We start from the raw sequence: 17,532 nt of genomic DNA, 5'->3' as shown, positions 1-17,532 counted from the left end.
ACTCGTCCCTTTGAATCCCATCTTGATGTCCGAGTGTTCTGAATCAACACCTCATCGCCAACCGAGAGCGGCGAAAGGTCGTGACTTTGCTTGTCGGCCCATGTTACTCTCTTGGCATATTGTTCCGATTTTCTTCTCTTGGCCTCCTCGTATTGATCATCCGAGACTCGAGCATATATGATCGGATGTGCTGGCAAACATGTCCGTTGTGGGCGGTTGAATATCCAGTGAGCTGGAGAGAATCCCGAAACATTCGGCGTATTCCGAAATTCGCGCAACATTTGACGAAATTCGTGCCAAAATGTAGATTTCAGAATTAAAAACTTCATTTGCTTCACAGCCGACTCCGCGTGGCCATTTGATCTCGGATTATAGGGGCTGGAAAGCTCATGTCTTATTTGATTTGTCAGACAAAACTTCGAAAACTCTGAACGGAATTGCGGGCCATTATCCGTTCTAATATTGTTTGGAATTCCCCAGTCCAAGAACCACTCCGAAAGATGCCTTGTTATTGCTGTAGTGTCAAGAACTTTCAAGGGGAAGACAGCCGGCCAGTTTGAAAACCGATCAACCAAAACCATGTATTCCTTTCCGGCCGCTTGAAAAAGGTCCACCGAAATGCTTTCAAATGGTCTGGAGGAATCAGATTTCTGAATCTTTTCCATAGGTTGACTGGGGCGAATTTCTTGGCATAACCGACATTGTTGAATTCGGAGGGCGATCTCGTTGTTCATTCCTGGCCAAAAGTATCTTAAACGGGCAGCAGCTCTGGTCTTTGTAACACCCTGATGGGATTGATGTAGGACATCTAGGATCGTCTTCCGAGCGGCCAAAGGAACCACCACCCGAGCATTGTACAAAATGACTCGATAATCTTCATCATAAGATAGCTCATCCCAATAATTCTTGTAAGCCAAAGCCGGATGTGACGAAGGGAGTGCTCGGAGGTCCTTGCCTTGTAACAAAGTTTGAACCACTTCTTCATAGAATGGATCCTCTATGGCAGCCCTTGATATGAAGTCTAGATTCTGGTCCAATTCTCCCGTGATTTGGCAAACCTGTACGTTGTTCACAAATGGTTCATCATCACCATTACTGGCATTTGACGACGGGTCGAATAAAGGAGCACGAGAGAGAGCATCCGCTATCAAATGCTGCTTGCCTGGAACCCATTCAATTTTGAACGTGAATCCAGATATAGTGCTAATTAATCGTTGCAGCCGTGAATTTTCGATGGCAGATATATCAGAGTAGTTAAACAAGCCCAGCAATGGCTTGTGATCGGTGAGAACTTTGAATGTGATTCCTTCGAGGTACAGACGGCACTTCAAAATAGCCCACTTAATTGCTAGGGCTTCAAGCTCACACACTGCATATCGGCTCTCAGCCAATGTGATAGCCCTTGATCCGCATTGAATCAGGTGAATGCGTCCCTGGGTAGAGGTCTGGATTAAGGCGAAACCAAGGCCCTTCAGCCTTGAAGCATCAGTGAGAAGGGACGTTGGCAATGAAGGATCGAAGTGAGATAATAGTGGACCCTCCGGTTCAGAGAGGATCACTTTTGCCTTGGAGAACGCCTCATCATGCTCTGGGAGCCACTGAAATTGAGTCTTGGATCGGAGGAGTGGGCGCAAAGGTTCCAAAACGTGAGCCAAATCGGGAACAAATTGACCCAGTTGGTTGGCCAGACCAAAGAATGATCTCAGATCAGTGATATTCAATGGTTTAGGAAATTTAGAAATGGCCGCAGATTTGTCTGGATCGGGTCGAACTCCATTAGCATTGATGACGAACCCAGCAAATTTGACCTCGTTTCCCACCTGGATCTTCGCCTTTGATAAGGTAATGTCATACTCTTGACAGCGCTGTAGCACTGCCGACAGTCTCTCCTTCAACTCGTCCAAAGAAGAAGCATGAATGAGGATATCATCCACAATCTTATGAATTCCTTTCAAGTCACGTAGGGCTTCATCCCCTCTCCGACAATATTCATCTCCAGAGGCATTCAGCCCCATAGGAGCGCGACAATATCGGAACCGCCCGTAAGGAGTTAAGAAAGTGGTTAGGTCGCGAGACTCTTCGTCCAAAGGAATTTGCCAATATCCTTTCCGAGCATCGAGTGCGACGAAGTAGCGAGCAGTGTGGGGAATTGACGAAGCTATCTCGGATGGAGTGGGGAACGGATGAGTAGGTCTTCTCACATATTGATTTAATGACGTATACTCGGTCACCATACGGATACCTTTCCCGTTTGGTTTTGGAATAAAGATTACGGGGCTAGTCCATGGTGTTGGCCATGTAACAGGTTCGATAATACCTGCTGAGCATTGACTTTCAAGGTCGTTCTTTGCATCAGCCACAAAAGCAAATGGAATTCTCCGAGCGACTAAAACACATTTTGGGACAATTTTCACATCCGCCTTGAGGTGAATATGCATGGGGGGGCCCTTCATAGGTGGTAATATGTCTCTCTCATTGAAAACATGGTCAAACTGCACAAAGATTGGCTGAAGGGCAGCATGGACGAGATCGTTTGGGTAGGTTAAAAATAGTTGCTTTATTTGAACCATGGGCTTAGGAAAGTTATGTGGTATGATTTTCAAATCGACGAGATTGAACCATGACAAATAAAACGAACTTTGCAAGGCTGGAGTAACGAAAGCAGTTGTAGAAGTCATTTGACCTTCGACTTCGACAGATAAGTCGACCGAGCCCAGACAACGCATTTCCGTACCATTGGCTGCCTTGATTAAACATTGATTATTATCAATGGGTATGTTGTTCTGCTTGATCAGATTCTCGGCAATAATTGGGGCCGTGGCTCCTGTGTCTGGCAACGCCTGTGCAGAAAATACACTGCCTCGTTTCGGGGTGATCGTGGTGTTAATGAGTGGCGTACTCAGAGACTTGGGGAGGGAAAGAGCGTTGATCGAAACTACCGAACAGGAGACCTCGGGATGTCCCATTGGCGAAGGGGACCGAGATTTAGTAGACGAAGGAGAGTGTGACCGAGAAAGTACGGGAGAGTGATTATTAAATGAATTAAATGGCCTGGGTGAACGAGGGCGAGAATTGAATGGGGTAGTATGAGGTCCCCGAGACATTTTCCTGTTGTGGCAAACGGAAGCCAGATGCCCCCTCTTGTTGCATCTGAAACAAGTCATATTTTCGGCAAAACATTCCCCTCCGCTAGCATGCTTGTCATTGGTCCCACATCGATGGCATAGGTTGGTTGGATATGCATTTGAAGAGGTGAAAGAAGGTTTATTATTGCGGCCCCTTCGATAAGCGGAGACTGCAGAAAGATGTGGAATAGGGGAATCTGATCTTTTAAAGGATTGCTCAATGGTATTGGCCGATTCAAACGAGTTGGCTATGGCGACTAGGCCTTCACGTGAAATGGAGCCTTGTCGGAGAAACTCTTCACTCACACGTGTGTCAGTCGTACCCGTTATCATTCGCATTGAGTAGATATCGTCCTCTGACATATTAATAATATCGGCCTCGTTACCTTGGAGTTGAAGTCGCAAGTAGAAATCGGAGAATAATTCGCCTTGTTGTTGTTGGCATTGGAAAAATTCATATCTGCGGGTGAGGACCGGTATGCGTTGCAAAAATATCCCACGTAAAATATCCACGCAGTCCTCGAGAGATGACGAATCTTGGATCTTCAACGACACGCTTTGTTGAAGTTTGAGGTCCAGGCAGGCTTTGAAATAACCCCGTTGTTCCACGATTGGTAAGACAGTCATTCGATTGGACGTGGAATAAAGTTCAAATGCCTCGCGCCATGCCCTGAATTCAGGCAGAGATGCGTCCATTGATAGCTTCTCAGGACGTAAGGCATCATTGATACGAGGGGAACGATGCAGGGTGGCAGGGCCATCATATGGGGTCGTTTGGGATGGAAAAGTATGAGCAAAAGCTTGGAGGACATTTTGAGACAATTCGTCCAAGGTTGCCGAGGCGGCACTCAGCTCTTCTTCCAACAACTCATACTCTTGTGGAGTCAAAGAATCGCACAGATCCAGCAATGAGGCTTCGGCTTTAGACTTGGCCTCATCGGCGCGTGAAATAAGCAAAAGAGCTCGATCGTGGAGATTGGAGGATGGAGTTTCTTCAAGACCGTCGAAAAAGGATCGGACAGAAGTGATTGCTCGCGTCAAATGGCCTCTGTAGGCCCTGTGGGAAGCCTTAGCCGTATTTGTAGTAGCCATGTCCTCAAAACGAGACTCACTTTAAAAAAAACAACAGGCAAAATACAGTGATACCGACTGCGCCATGTTTGATTTGGAACTGATCTCATTACTTTATTCAGAGAGCGTTAAAGGTTCAGCGTTAGCAACATTAGAATCCCAGGGGAGAAGACTCAACACATATTTAAAATTGAAATCATTTTCTGTGCTCATCAACTGATTTTCGAGCTCGTAAAACTTCCTTTAATGATATGGATGGATATGGGGAGAGTTGAGAAATTTGGTGCAATATACTCAAGCCAAAGGAAAATTTCGCTCTCAATCAGGTCTTTCTTTCTGTTCAACGGAATTTGAATGAAGCGATACAAACAATAAAGTAGCGCAAATACAACAAGATTTGAAATCACAAAGACATTCATGGTTGATGAAAAGCAAGCCTATTTTTAGCCCTTACCTCCTTTCTTTAGGATGTGTGAAAATACTTTTTGTTGACATTGCTTAATAGCCTCATGTTTCTTTAGATGCCTGGAGATAAACGAAATATTAAATTCCACTCTGATTGGTTAGAAAAGGAACGAGTAACGCGTAATTTTTGCTTTTTTGTGAGGGGTCATGTAATGGGATAACAATTCCTTTTTGAAAGACGGAACGAACTACTGTAATTTCGTTACCACCCCCTCCCTTATCCCTTGTTTTGTCCCTTCAGACACGGACTTCAAGATATATGGACTGTGAATGGAAGCAAACATATGTTATCTCCTAAACCGTTCAATATATTCCAATGAGCGCTTCATATGGCCACAAAATCTTGTTGAATAGATGAACTTGGCCAAATTTAAGCCCAAACCTATGCTTAGGGAATTCAGGAGATTTACCCAAACTTATGAACTAGCGTTTCCAAAAAACCTGGAAAAAACAATTCTCAGTGCCACGGATTGAAAAAAACTAAGTTCTCAGTTCCAGTTCTGGGTTTTCTCTAACAAACTTTTGGAGTCCGATTTTGGTAGTTTAGTTGCCTGATTATGAAAATTATTAGCCTAGAAGGCTTCTTTTTAGGTGGCCATACTATGGACATTTTCTTGCGGACTTTCTTGCCGCTGATAGATAGATGTGTGCAACTAAATATGGACTCTCTAACTTAGTACGAAGTTACAATCCATAGTGATGAAGGAAATCCTTCTATATTCTCCGCTTTTTGGAAATTGCAAGACTAAGTCAGCCTCAGGCCAAATTGAACAGACTACTGAATAGTTTGTTTTATAACTATGGACATTTAATGAGTCGAGTTGAAGATAACATATTAAGTTTTAAATGTCAGTGCATTATAGACGCCCAAAAAAGCAATAATCAGCCATTTCACTGTGGCATAAAATGCTGTTGTTTTTTCGCGACTTCAACAACTCCTAAGAGCTTTCGATGCAACATATTCCATCCTATTACACAAGCTGAAGTAGCCTTTTGTCATTATACAATTGTTAGTGCTCGGATAAGTCCTTTGACTCTCTAACGTTTTCTCGGATTCGCCGAGTTCGGCCTCGAGTCTGGTAAAAGACTTGCGTTAAGGCAAAATCGTTTGATTGATTAATATGAAATTTAATTATTTTCCCTTACCGCCGCTGTCCAGTGTTGACGTTGTCCTTGACTGTTCTTGAACTGCCATGATCAAGGAAGGAGCCAATATTCGGTTCAAAAAGGACATACTCACGGGGGTCTTTGTTTACCCCTTTGGACTTGAGCGCCCCCTTTTGACTTACCTAGGGATGTGTCGAGGTTTTGGCTATGGCATGAATCAATAACAATAGCGTCGAAACAAGCGGAGCTGCTACACAGAAAATCAAAGGATAGTGCTAGAAGCGATAGAAAGGTAAAACTTTAAGCTCGCTTTGAGACAGAAGTTCAATTGTTTGTTGAAAAAGCGGTGGCATTTTTACGTTTGACACATCCCTACATTTCCGAAAGATGGCGCTTGGGCGCAAAGGGGTACAAAAAACCAGACAAACTGAGGCTGCGATCGTATTCAGTTGGATACTAGCTATCTAGCCAATGGTAGTTGCTTTCTTTGCAGGAAGTTTATAAACATGAGGTTTGAAAAAAGTCGATATCATCTAGACTAGGGTTCTCTATTCATGGAAATGTGTTTATTTAGTCTTCCTTAGGGAAATGAAACTGCCTTTCAAGCAACTCTTGAACACAGAGACATAAAATAGAGTCTCTCTCAGTGGCGGTTTGTAAACACCCAACTACATTTCCACCATCACTTAAAAACTGACGAACTGTTCTGGACACTTCATCGCGCTCATCTTCTATTGCCTTCACCTACGGCGACTGTGCTCAATTCACCTTAAAGCCGCCATTGACCCTCCTTGAAATTGACATTTCTCTGGCCATGCTTCAGTGGTGCCTTGATATGCTAAAAATACCTACATGAATGCCAATCGTGTGCGAAACTGTGCCCCTCATCACTAACTGCTGACCTAGAGCTGGGATCCTGACTGTTTCAGAGGCCATGTCCGGACAAAACCTACTTTTCCTGGTCAAGAAGATGTCATCGCCCTTGGACCAATATTCCTTTGAAACATTGACGGTCGTGCACCTGTGTCTCTGACCACGAGACTGCCGATCTACTCAATAATTAATGTGGCCTATCATCTCCTCATTTCCATCCCCGGGCGTGTCCAATGGCTTGGGTACTGGTCTTTATTTGGTCCCGAAAAGTGAACTGATTTTAGTCATCTGTAATTTTACCTGAATGCCAATATGCATATCATCTTAATTCCGTTTTATGCTCTTACTATGTTGGTGTATACGTTTCTGACAAGAGCTTTGAACTAATATGTATGGTTCTTACATCTCGACCAGTACTCTAATAATACAGTTTTTTATATTTATGGAGAATTGGCTGGTGTCAATATATTCAAAAATATTATGAATTAGAAAATCGGTTGGGTTTTTGTTTCAACAAAGTTGGTTTATGATATATGATTCATAGTTAAAATGAATTTCGAAAACCTTACGAAAAGCCGAAATATTGTTAAGAGTGAACCATCATGTTGGTTATGGTCGTTATAGAAAGAGGTAAAACATACCTTGAAGTAGCCACCATTTTTAGCCAACATATGAATGCACAGAAGGAAAAGGCAAAATAAAGGACCTGGTTGACCCACCTACTCTACCGACCCCAATAACCAAGATTTTTATCATTTATCTCTACCTACTATTTATATAGCCATGGCCTCGCCCATAATGCCCTGTGTGATATTGGCCCCTCCACGTCAATGTGCTTCAGCTCCTCTTGTCGTTTAAATAAATAAGAAATATAAGCAGCCTTTGCTAGCTTCTTCTTTGTAGCAGTTTTGAAGTGACTTCTCAAGAACTGTTAGGCAAACTAAATTGGATGCGAGGTTTCACGTGTAGAGGGGTCAGAGAAGAACTCTTTGTCTATTACCAAATATTTCTGAAATTGTAAGGCAAACATTTAGACAAACTGTTTCTCGTGTAGACGCACCATAACGTAGATGGAAAGCAGCGCCTCTACAATCAGAAACTATACCCTACCTGCCGGTTAGCTGATATTCATTCGCTCTGAAAGCTAGTCCGCCTGGCTGGCTCTCATCGCATTCTCTAGGAACTGCTTCCTCTATGATTGAAGCATAACGAAAGGAAAGAGGACATCAACATCCAATTTCGAAAGGTCACTCGTATTTTTGAGTTTTTTTTCGTCCAATATGGTGCGTTGTTTCGTGGATTTTTAGTACCTCTACTGCATTGAAAAGTACTCCAAAGACTTTGCTGATATCGTCAGACAACTGCTATTCAAAGGAGTCAATAAAAAAGATTGAAACCACTAACACTTTCAATCTTGTTAAAAGCAGCCTTTAGGCCTGATGTTCATTTAGGATAGATACGTAAATTGGATGAAATGAACAAAAATTGGCAATTTCTGTCAAGATTCAGTTATCTAAGTTAAAAAAGTTCAAGTTTCAAGTTTCCTTATTGTCAAGAAAGAAACGAAAAAAGCAAAAGTCACTCTGGAGCGTGAAAAAATGAAGTACTGATAACATTTTGAATTTTGGGATCATTACAATTACACTATTTTAAAATGTACCTGAATTATTGTTCCTTTTTTTAAAAAAGGAACGAATAACTACAATTTAAATGCTACTGCCTTGCCCGCGATTAACCCATGCAAAAATAATTCAAAGTAACTGGAAAGTTAAGCGATTAGGTGTTACGTTCTCAGGCTCGAACCCTGAATTCCATAAGGGTCTCTAGCTCAAGCAAAAGGCAACCATTTTATCTGCGAAGTATGCCATTCAGAGGTAATAGTCTAAAAATATTGGTCGTTCACGTCGATTTTGTTAAAATAAGTGCAACGTGTGACACTTAATTTTTTTTATGAGGAACGTGGCTTCCCTATGTCTTATGAGGAGAATTTTACATAAGAATTTGTCCTGAGAAAAGGCAGCTATTTTTCTCATTAAAACAATGGAAGCTTTACAAATTTGTGCATGAAGCCTCTAACAGCCTTCAGGAGGCACAACTGAACCATGCAAAATTGAATTTGCCATGGCCAATTTTGTGTTAAAAATATTATAGTTGCTGAAAAAATGCTTGCTTGACAGCGAATTTGCATGATGGAGAAAAGACGAGGATATGACATTCTTAAACTCGGTCAAATTAGCAATTGGTTGAGCCCTTCTGTCTTGGGTGTCTGAAGGCTCTTATATTATAAAAGGAACAACAAAAGACCTAACAGGCATAAATCTCAGAAACGTATTTTAGACATCAGATGTGTTTGTAAATCAATTGTGACCTTTTTTGTTTGCAGTAGTCGGGCATAGCCTTTTTTCCAGAAGATCTTGATCCTATTAGCTCTTGGGTTGAAAAATTAGGATCAAGGTAAGAAAATGGTTTGGCAGGACTTGGATAGGTCGGTCAAACTCATCTGTTAAATTAGTACTTTGATATTCTTTTCCAATTACCAATTTCTACGCGCATTTTCAATGGAACGTCACAATATACAATCAGAAACAGCATCGTAAAAAGAAAAAGGAACGGAAGTCAAAAGTTGGACATAATAATCGAATTGAACATTCAAAATTGTGACCGTTACTTCAAAGTTGTCAGTTATTTGAGGTTTGGCAGGTTTGGTCGAAGTCAATATCCTGAATCAGGTTAACCGCCTTACGTTTCCGATTCAGAAATAGAATTAGGTATTGGGTAAGGATTTCTACGATTGTCGATGTCGAATTTTGTGATCATAGCATGACAAGGAAGGCCACCAAAATGTTGTGCTTGAGCTCAAATATGAAAGTAACTACTGCTTACGATGAGTCAGTTAATCATGTCGAATGCGGAAGTCCTGTGGAGATATCATAAAAAGCTTTCTAAATACCTACATCAAGATGATTTGTCACAATTACACAATACCTTGCTAAAAAAGTTCTTCTAGGTGTCAAAAAGCTTGCAGTAGATTTGGATAGCCATGCCGCAGCTTAGCCTGGGTTTCCTTTTGCTTTTGAACTTATGTATTTCTGGTGGACTGGGGTTAATCATTCGTGGGACAACAATGCGGCCTAATTTCCATAGATTCGTTGGAAACTTCTTCAAAGCATTGGGTTTGTTATCCTCCAGGTTGAAGCTAGTTGTTACAGTACAAAGTTTTCTTGGCCTTTCAGACTGCTTTCAATTCGATACTCTCAGTTCTGGCAGCGATGTCGTCGCTTACAAAAATGTGTTTGATGAAATGGAATGTCAGCAACTGTGTCAAAAAAATCCACCTTGTGAATTCTTTGTTTACACGCAAGCTAACTATGTCGGATCCGACCCTGTAAAGTCTTGCAACCTAAAGACCGGCGAAGCTTTCTTGTCTCGGCGACCTTGGGTCGGGAAAGTTTTTGGACCAAAATGTTGTCCAGGATTTCCGTGCCCACTGAAAGACAGGAAATAATATAGACCGGAGAAATCTTGCTATACAAGGATCTCGGAGGGGTTCGACCTTTACGATTGACGAAGTTAGCCCACTCTTTATTTACCACTTTTCAGCCCTTGAAACTATCAGTTGTCTAATTATGATCAAGAAGAATAAAATAATGAGAATTTCTCTCAAGGGCATGATTCTTTCCATAAAAAGCTTACGTTAATATATGTAAGAGTGTTTGGCCCAAGAAGTCTCAACATGTAAACATGTGGCAAGTTCGAACCCTTGTCCGAGTCTAGAATGTGACACTATTCGTTGGTATGGACAAGATCTTGAATAATCTTCTTTTCAAGCGAGCAGTCATGAATAGGCAAACAAGGATAAGGTATGGACCCTTCCAAAGAGTATGTCAGCCAATGAACACACCTTTCTGTTGTAATAACTTAATTAAAGGTATGATCTTGACTCAAAATCATTACTGACTTATCAAACTCTGAATTTCTCAAGAATTTCATAACATGTCGAACAAAACCTCAAAGAACCTTGTTCCAACGATTGTTTTCTTATTTGATCTGGGCCGTACATTCATCCATCTGCCTTCACAGATTCAGGAAAAAACTGCCAAAACATCCCCCTCTTTTGCTCAAAACTGAAAGAAATAAGATATATATAATAAGTAATAGTCGTCATATCTACATGTTAGTGATCTTATTAGCAATGTTGGCCATATTTCTATACTTTTAACTGAAAGGGAGGCCTTTTTTGACAGTTTTCTTTCAAGTTGTGCAGATGAATCGTCGAATGTACGACCCCGCAAAACCCAGAATGGGACAAGATTTCAAGGCACATTATATTTGTAAAACTAACAATCCAATATTCATCCACCTTGTTGGTGACCCCAACATTCCTTTGGCAGTTGCCCCGGTCTCTTGGGCGGTTGTTCTGGACCATTGGGCATTTGTTCCGGAAACCCACTCCGGACCGTTCCCACTCCGGCCCATTCCCGCTCAGACGTTCCTTTGGGTAGTGTTCCGAACTTTGGGCGGTTGTTCCGGTCTCTTGGGCGGTTGTTCTGGAAATCCATTCCGGCCTGTTCCCACTCCGGTGTGGCGAGCATATGCTTGCTCACTTTGAATCATCTGTGATATGTATAAATAGCTAGGAACTCTTGGTAATAAACCAGTCAACTACCATCTCTTGACTCATTGACATGGCAGACCTTGCGTCCGCCATATTGGTGACCCCGACGTGAGTTTTAGGTGGTTCCGAACTTTGGGCGGTTGTTCCGGAAATCCATTCCGGTCAGTTCCCATTCCGGCCTGTTCCCATCCCGGCCTAGGCGCCGAATCTAGGTCTAGGCACCGCATCCCAGATGGTTGGCCCGTGTACCCCGGATGGTTGGCCCATATCCTACTCCACTCATTTTCTATGTTGTTGGAGGGGAAGTGGTGTGGCGAGCATATGCTCGCTCATTTTGAGTCATATGTGATATGTATAAACAGCTAGGAACTCTTGGTAATAAATTAGTCAACTACCATCTCTTGGCTCATTGACATGGCGGACCTTGCGTCCGCCGCCATACTTTAAAGGATACGTACATCACCCCCTGACCTTGCGTCCGCCATAAACCCTACATTCAAGAACTAGCTCTGTCTGCCAACTCAAACTTTTTGTTAGACCAAATATCATATAAAGATTAAAAGTTGATAAATAGACGAATTATAACCTTTCATTTTAAAAGTACTGGGGATTACATTAACTGTAACGGTTAGAAAAGCCCGTGAAAAATCAAACCAATAAGACGGACATTAGATGAGCAAATCACAAATTCTACTGATTGCCCTCGTTTAGCAACGCATCTCGAAAGTGCAACAAAATGTATCCGAAATTGCAATCTAATGAGTGACGCATTCGGAATTTCGTTTCAATCTTCCAATAGTGTGCTTGAATGTGGGCGACATGATTGCATCTTTGCGTAATCAAGGTAATTCCGACAACTGGAGTTCAGTCTGAACCCAGGCTTGTTCCTAGCGTTTCAGTTAAGTGCTTCCACCACATGGAAGGAAACTGCAGCTTGAGTCAAAATTACGTTCTTAAAAAATGTGGTCGGACAGCCTACCTAAACTAGTTTTATGAAGCGTGCTAGAGGAGAGTAATTGCTCGACAAGGAGTCGTTTTAGGGATTTCTACTCAGAATTTACACAAACCGTCAATGATTCAAATTTGTACTATAGTTATTCTACATATCTTGACTACGAAAAGAACATTTTGCCCACCAGTGACAACTGAGACAAAAACTTTTTTGACAGTTTTCTTTCAAGCTGTGCAGATGAATCGTTGAATGTACGACCCCGCAAAACCCAGAATGGGACAAGATTTCAAGGCACATCATATTTGTAAAAATAACAATCCAAGGAGAAACAGTGTCGTAATTAAGATTTTAAAGAAATCCGTGAGACGTACATCAACCTAATACAAAATTCTCAAGTATGCCAGAGAAATCTATGGCAAGAGCTTGACAAGTCAAAAACAGCGCTGTCAGATGGCAGATTTACATGCCAAAACAGAGTACATCTGGCATATTTAGAACCCTCTGGCATGGAAAAATTGAACTTTTCTCACTGCCTTAGCTTGATTTGTAAAAGTGCAATACTTTCTCCCTTTGACGCCCATCATTGCCAACTACCTCTTTATCATAATAATAACTGTCATTCTCCAATCTCTACTAAATCATCAGACTAAGTTGTTCTCCAACTACACCAAGGATATCGTTACTAAGTAGTTTTGGTTCCATCTAGGTCTTGAAACCTCTGCAGGAGATATTTTTAATTGCTAGAAAATTGAGTTTCTGATATGATTTAGATCCTTCTGCCATTAAGATTTCAATTTTGACATGATTATGAACGCATTATGGCTATTCTGCCAGTAACTGTTACATATCCTCATAAATGTCATTTTGCAGAAGGTAGAGGACATGTGGTGTAGTAGTTAGCACAGTTTCTCAGAGTGAGAGAGAGGTCGCTGATTTAAATCTCTCATTTCCAATGGCCTAATCAATCAACAATCTTGTAAAAATCCTGACCATAGAAAACCAATAAACTAGAATGCAATTAAGTTCAACAGAAGCTGTACTGAATGAGCATGTTTTCAGGTCAATTGACACTGGTTGGCAAGGGACAATGACATTCCGTGAAATCTTGCTTAAGGTAAATTGAATTATTACCATGAAACGTTAGTTATTCTTGTTTTATTTTCATTTCTTTTGAATCTTTCAAATAAACATGTAGAAAGAGCGGTTGAATAATAAAAAAACATGCCTGTTTTGGGCAAAACACACGTAACATGTCAAAAAAGATTCAGACAGGAATGAGAGTGCTCACGTATTGGGAGGTACTGAAAAAGTTGGGACTGTACAGTGTTCAGAGAAGGTGCGAAAGGTATCTGATAGTGAACGTTCTCAAAAAGATTCCATGATATTTGTCCTAACCCAAGATTTAGGGTCAATTGTCGTGACCATAGAGGCTTAACATGAGGTTTGCGAACACTATCAATCCCTCGTGAATATGGGAGTAGACCAAGGAACTCCTGGACGCGCTCACTTCAGATCAAACAAGACGTTTGAAGTGAGCGCTCCTGTTGTTCTCGGTTGAACAGAAAAGATGTTTCATCTTCAGGACCTAAACCATTTAGAATATAAGAAAGGATCACATTTCGCATCGTAAATGTACATACATTCGACCTGATAATATATTTCTAGTTGAAATAAAATGAACATAAAACGAACATGAAGTCTAGATGTTCTAGAATTGATATTCATCCTATGATGGGGATTACTGTCCAGGCATTGGGCGGGCATTGGTCCGTTAAGCTACCAGATCACGGGAAAGACTGCATATCCATGGCTTAAGTAACTCGAGATCTAGGCTAGTAAGAAAAATGAAGTCCATCTCGCTTCTTTTTCGGACTCCTACATTGTCCAATTTGCTCACCTCAAATATTATCAGGGAGTATATAGGTGATTCAGTGGCATCTATTAATTCAAATGTTCACAACTTCTTGATCAACATTCCTGATCAATCCTACATACAAGGGCTAACCCAATCCGGCTGCGAACTTGAGTTGGCAGGAAAAATACATAATAAAAATCTAAATATCATGCATTAATTTAATTGGTTAACTAACACCAAATAAGATGGCTCAATTCAATAGTACGGGGGATTATATTTCCTTTGGAGGTTCGAATTGGCAGTGAAAAAACCAAACCCCTCAAAAAAACCTGTCGAACATATTGGCTCTTTTGTGTCATTGCTTTCAAAGCTACGTGTAGCGAGTCATTCATTACTCCTTATTAACCCTTAACCCTTTTTCGACAATATGTTTTCTTTTATTTATATATTATTCCTCTATTATACACGAGACCCTAAATAAAGCATCATCATCATGCTGTCAACTAGGGAACAACGGTGATCCAGTCCGTGAAGGAGAAGCAATCGGGAGTTTTCGGTCGGGTGTCAAGAGTGCTTTCATAAGTAGTCGCGGTAATCCTACCACCTGGCGACCAGTATTGACCTCAAAGTCAGCTCTTTGTTATGATTTGGTTTTGGGGAAGTCCGAATCTCTCAAGCTCCAAATTGCATGCACCTCACAGATTAGGAGCAACTGAAATATACAACTGATTGTTGGTTTTGTACGAATCTGGTTTCCTTTAGACACAGATCTTCTCGCCAGAATGTGTATAGGGAAATCAAAGAACAGCAAGAGTTTTAAATCTGTGAATAGACCTATACTATCTATACGTTATCATTAGGCTCTGACAAAATGTAAGTTATGAGGAATAATTTCCTTTGTGATTTTTCTTGACGTTTCGTTATGGACGCCAAATATGTCATTTAACACGCTCTGAACAACGGCTTAAAAGAACCCCCAAATATGTGTGACTCTCTTTCTTTGTTAACGGTCAAAAATCGTTTTGGTCATCTGTTGGTCTTATTTATTCGACTCGGTAGGGCCCGTTTCAACTCTGTTTTACTATTTTTTCCTCCTGAACTTCCTAGTCCTGTTTATTTTCTTCACTAGCAATATAAATAAAAGGCGGGTAGGGGTCGTGTGCGGTGGGTCCAGGTAATGGCAAGCCAAAACTCTTTGTTGTCAGTTGGAAGAAACTATAAGCCGGATACTAACTTAAACTTATTGACAGGGATTCCAAGTTGCATAATAGTAAAATTTGCATATAAATATGCAATATTCTTTACAGAAGAAACCCTTTTTAGCTGCAAAGCTTTGCCACAACAACAGTTTTGCTCATTTATAGAACACCCAAATCTTTCCTAGCTACAAAACGACATTAACAAATTTGGAATTTTCGATTGTGCCTTGTAGGTTGAGGGGGGGGGGGGGGGGGGGGGGGGGGGGGGGGGGGGGGGGGGGGGGGCGGGGGGGACTTTCGGAACACATTGAGAGATTGCTAAACTGGAGCAAACTTCCTTAAAAACTGAAAACTAACTTATCAATGGCTGCATCTATGGACGATTCTGTTTCAGAATTGAAATCAGGTCAAGTTCTTCTAATCTTTCTATAATCAACGGCCAATGTTCATCTTTGAACTTGAACTTAGCCAACCGACCTTTTTGGCCGGTTTTACTCTAGAGCACGCCGGCTTTTGATTAATGGTCGACCCTATCTCAAGAACATGATGATCTGACAGATTAGTAGGGTAGGGCTAAATGGGTTAAGGAAGGGGGTGGGGTGGGATTAGGTTTAGGAATAGGGTCAGCTCTAAAACTACGAAACTGAGCTATCCTATTTCTCGGTTTTCTTTGCGTCCCTTCAACATGGACGGAGGTACACCGTACATTAAAGCATGTCTGAGTCTCATGGACTGACGGCACATGTACGGGTGAAAAAAGGACAATCTACCTTTGAACATCCCTTCTTTACTATTGTACTTCTCAAGGCCGAACTTGAGAAGTTTTTGACACCATTTAGGGTGGTCAAACTGACAGCCTTTTCCTTCTTCAGGACAAGGCTGCTTTCGATAAACAGGACAGACTATTTTTCTACAACTGTCTTTTCCTGCGCTTTTTCAAGAGGAGATACTACTTCAACTTCTACGTTGGTCAAATTAGTCGACTTCTCACTACTGGGTGAGCCTGTTCTTCAAGCAGCACCCTGGTTTCATTGACCCAAGCAACTAAAGCCTCTATAATAAACGGCTTATTGACTATGGAAGGATCCTTTCCAGCTAAGACCAGGTCCAAACATTGTCTAGCCTCTTTGACTTTAAATAGCTAGAGAGGAAATACTATTAGTAACAAAATCAACAGGCCAAGAAAAAGAGAAGAAAAGAACTAAAAAGCTGTGCAATCTTGTCCTGAGATACAGGACAACAGAGCAAAATAGGAATTAAATACTTCACATCAAACTAACATAACATCAAAGATGGAGATAGTAAACAAGAAGTAAGTGACAGAGAAAAGCAAGGAATCAAGAACATATGTAAACTAGGACATCAACAAGAAAACACAGAAAATAAACTCAACTAACTGGTCGAACACAAATAAATCAATACAGTAATGAACAATAAATTCTAACTCTAAAGGACCAAAACAATCAAACTGAAAGATGGGATTACTGTCCAGCATTGGGGCGGGCATTGGTCCGTTAAGCTACCAGATCACGGAAAGACTGCATATCCATGGCTTAAGTAACTCGAGTCTAGGCTAGTAAGAAAAAATGAAGTCCATCTCGCTTCTTTTTCGGACTCCTACATTGTCCAATTGCTCACCTCAAATATTATCAGGGAGTATATAGGTGATTCAGTGGCATCTATTAATTCAAATGTTCACAACTTCTTGATCAACATTCCTGATCAATCCTACATACAAGGGGCTAACCCAATCCGGCTGCGGAACTTGAGTTGGCAGGAAAAAATACATAATAAAAAATCTAAATATCATGCATTAATTTAATTGGTTAACTAACACCAAATAAGATGCTCCATTCAATAGTACGGGGATTATATTTCCTTTGGAGGTTCGAATTGGCAGTGAAAAAACCAAACCCCTCAAAAAAACCTGTCGAACATATTGGCTCTTTTGTGTCATTGCTTTCAAGCTACGTGTAGCGAGTCATTCATTACTCCTTATTAACCCTTAACCCTTTTTCGACAATATGTTTTCTTTTATTTATATTTTATTCCTCTATTATACACGAGACCCTAAATAAAAGCATCATCATCATGCTGTCAACTAGGGAACAACGGTGATCCAGTCCGTGAAGGAGAAGCAATCGGGAGTTTTCGGTCGGGTGTCAAGAGTGCTTTCATAAGTAGTCGCGGTAATCCTACCACCTGGCGACCAGTATTGACCCAAAAGTCAGCTCTTTGTTATGATTTGGTTTTGGGTGGGGCAAAATTTA

The sequence above is a fragment of the Tigriopus californicus genome, chromosome 5 (genome assembly GCF_007210705.1).
Source record: "Tigriopus californicus strain San Diego chromosome 5, Tcal_SD_v2.1, whole genome shotgun sequence".
Classification (NCBI taxonomy): domain Eukaryota; kingdom Metazoa; phylum Arthropoda; class Copepoda; order Harpacticoida; family Harpacticidae; genus Tigriopus; species Tigriopus californicus.
This window is presented reverse-complemented; position numbering follows the sequence as displayed.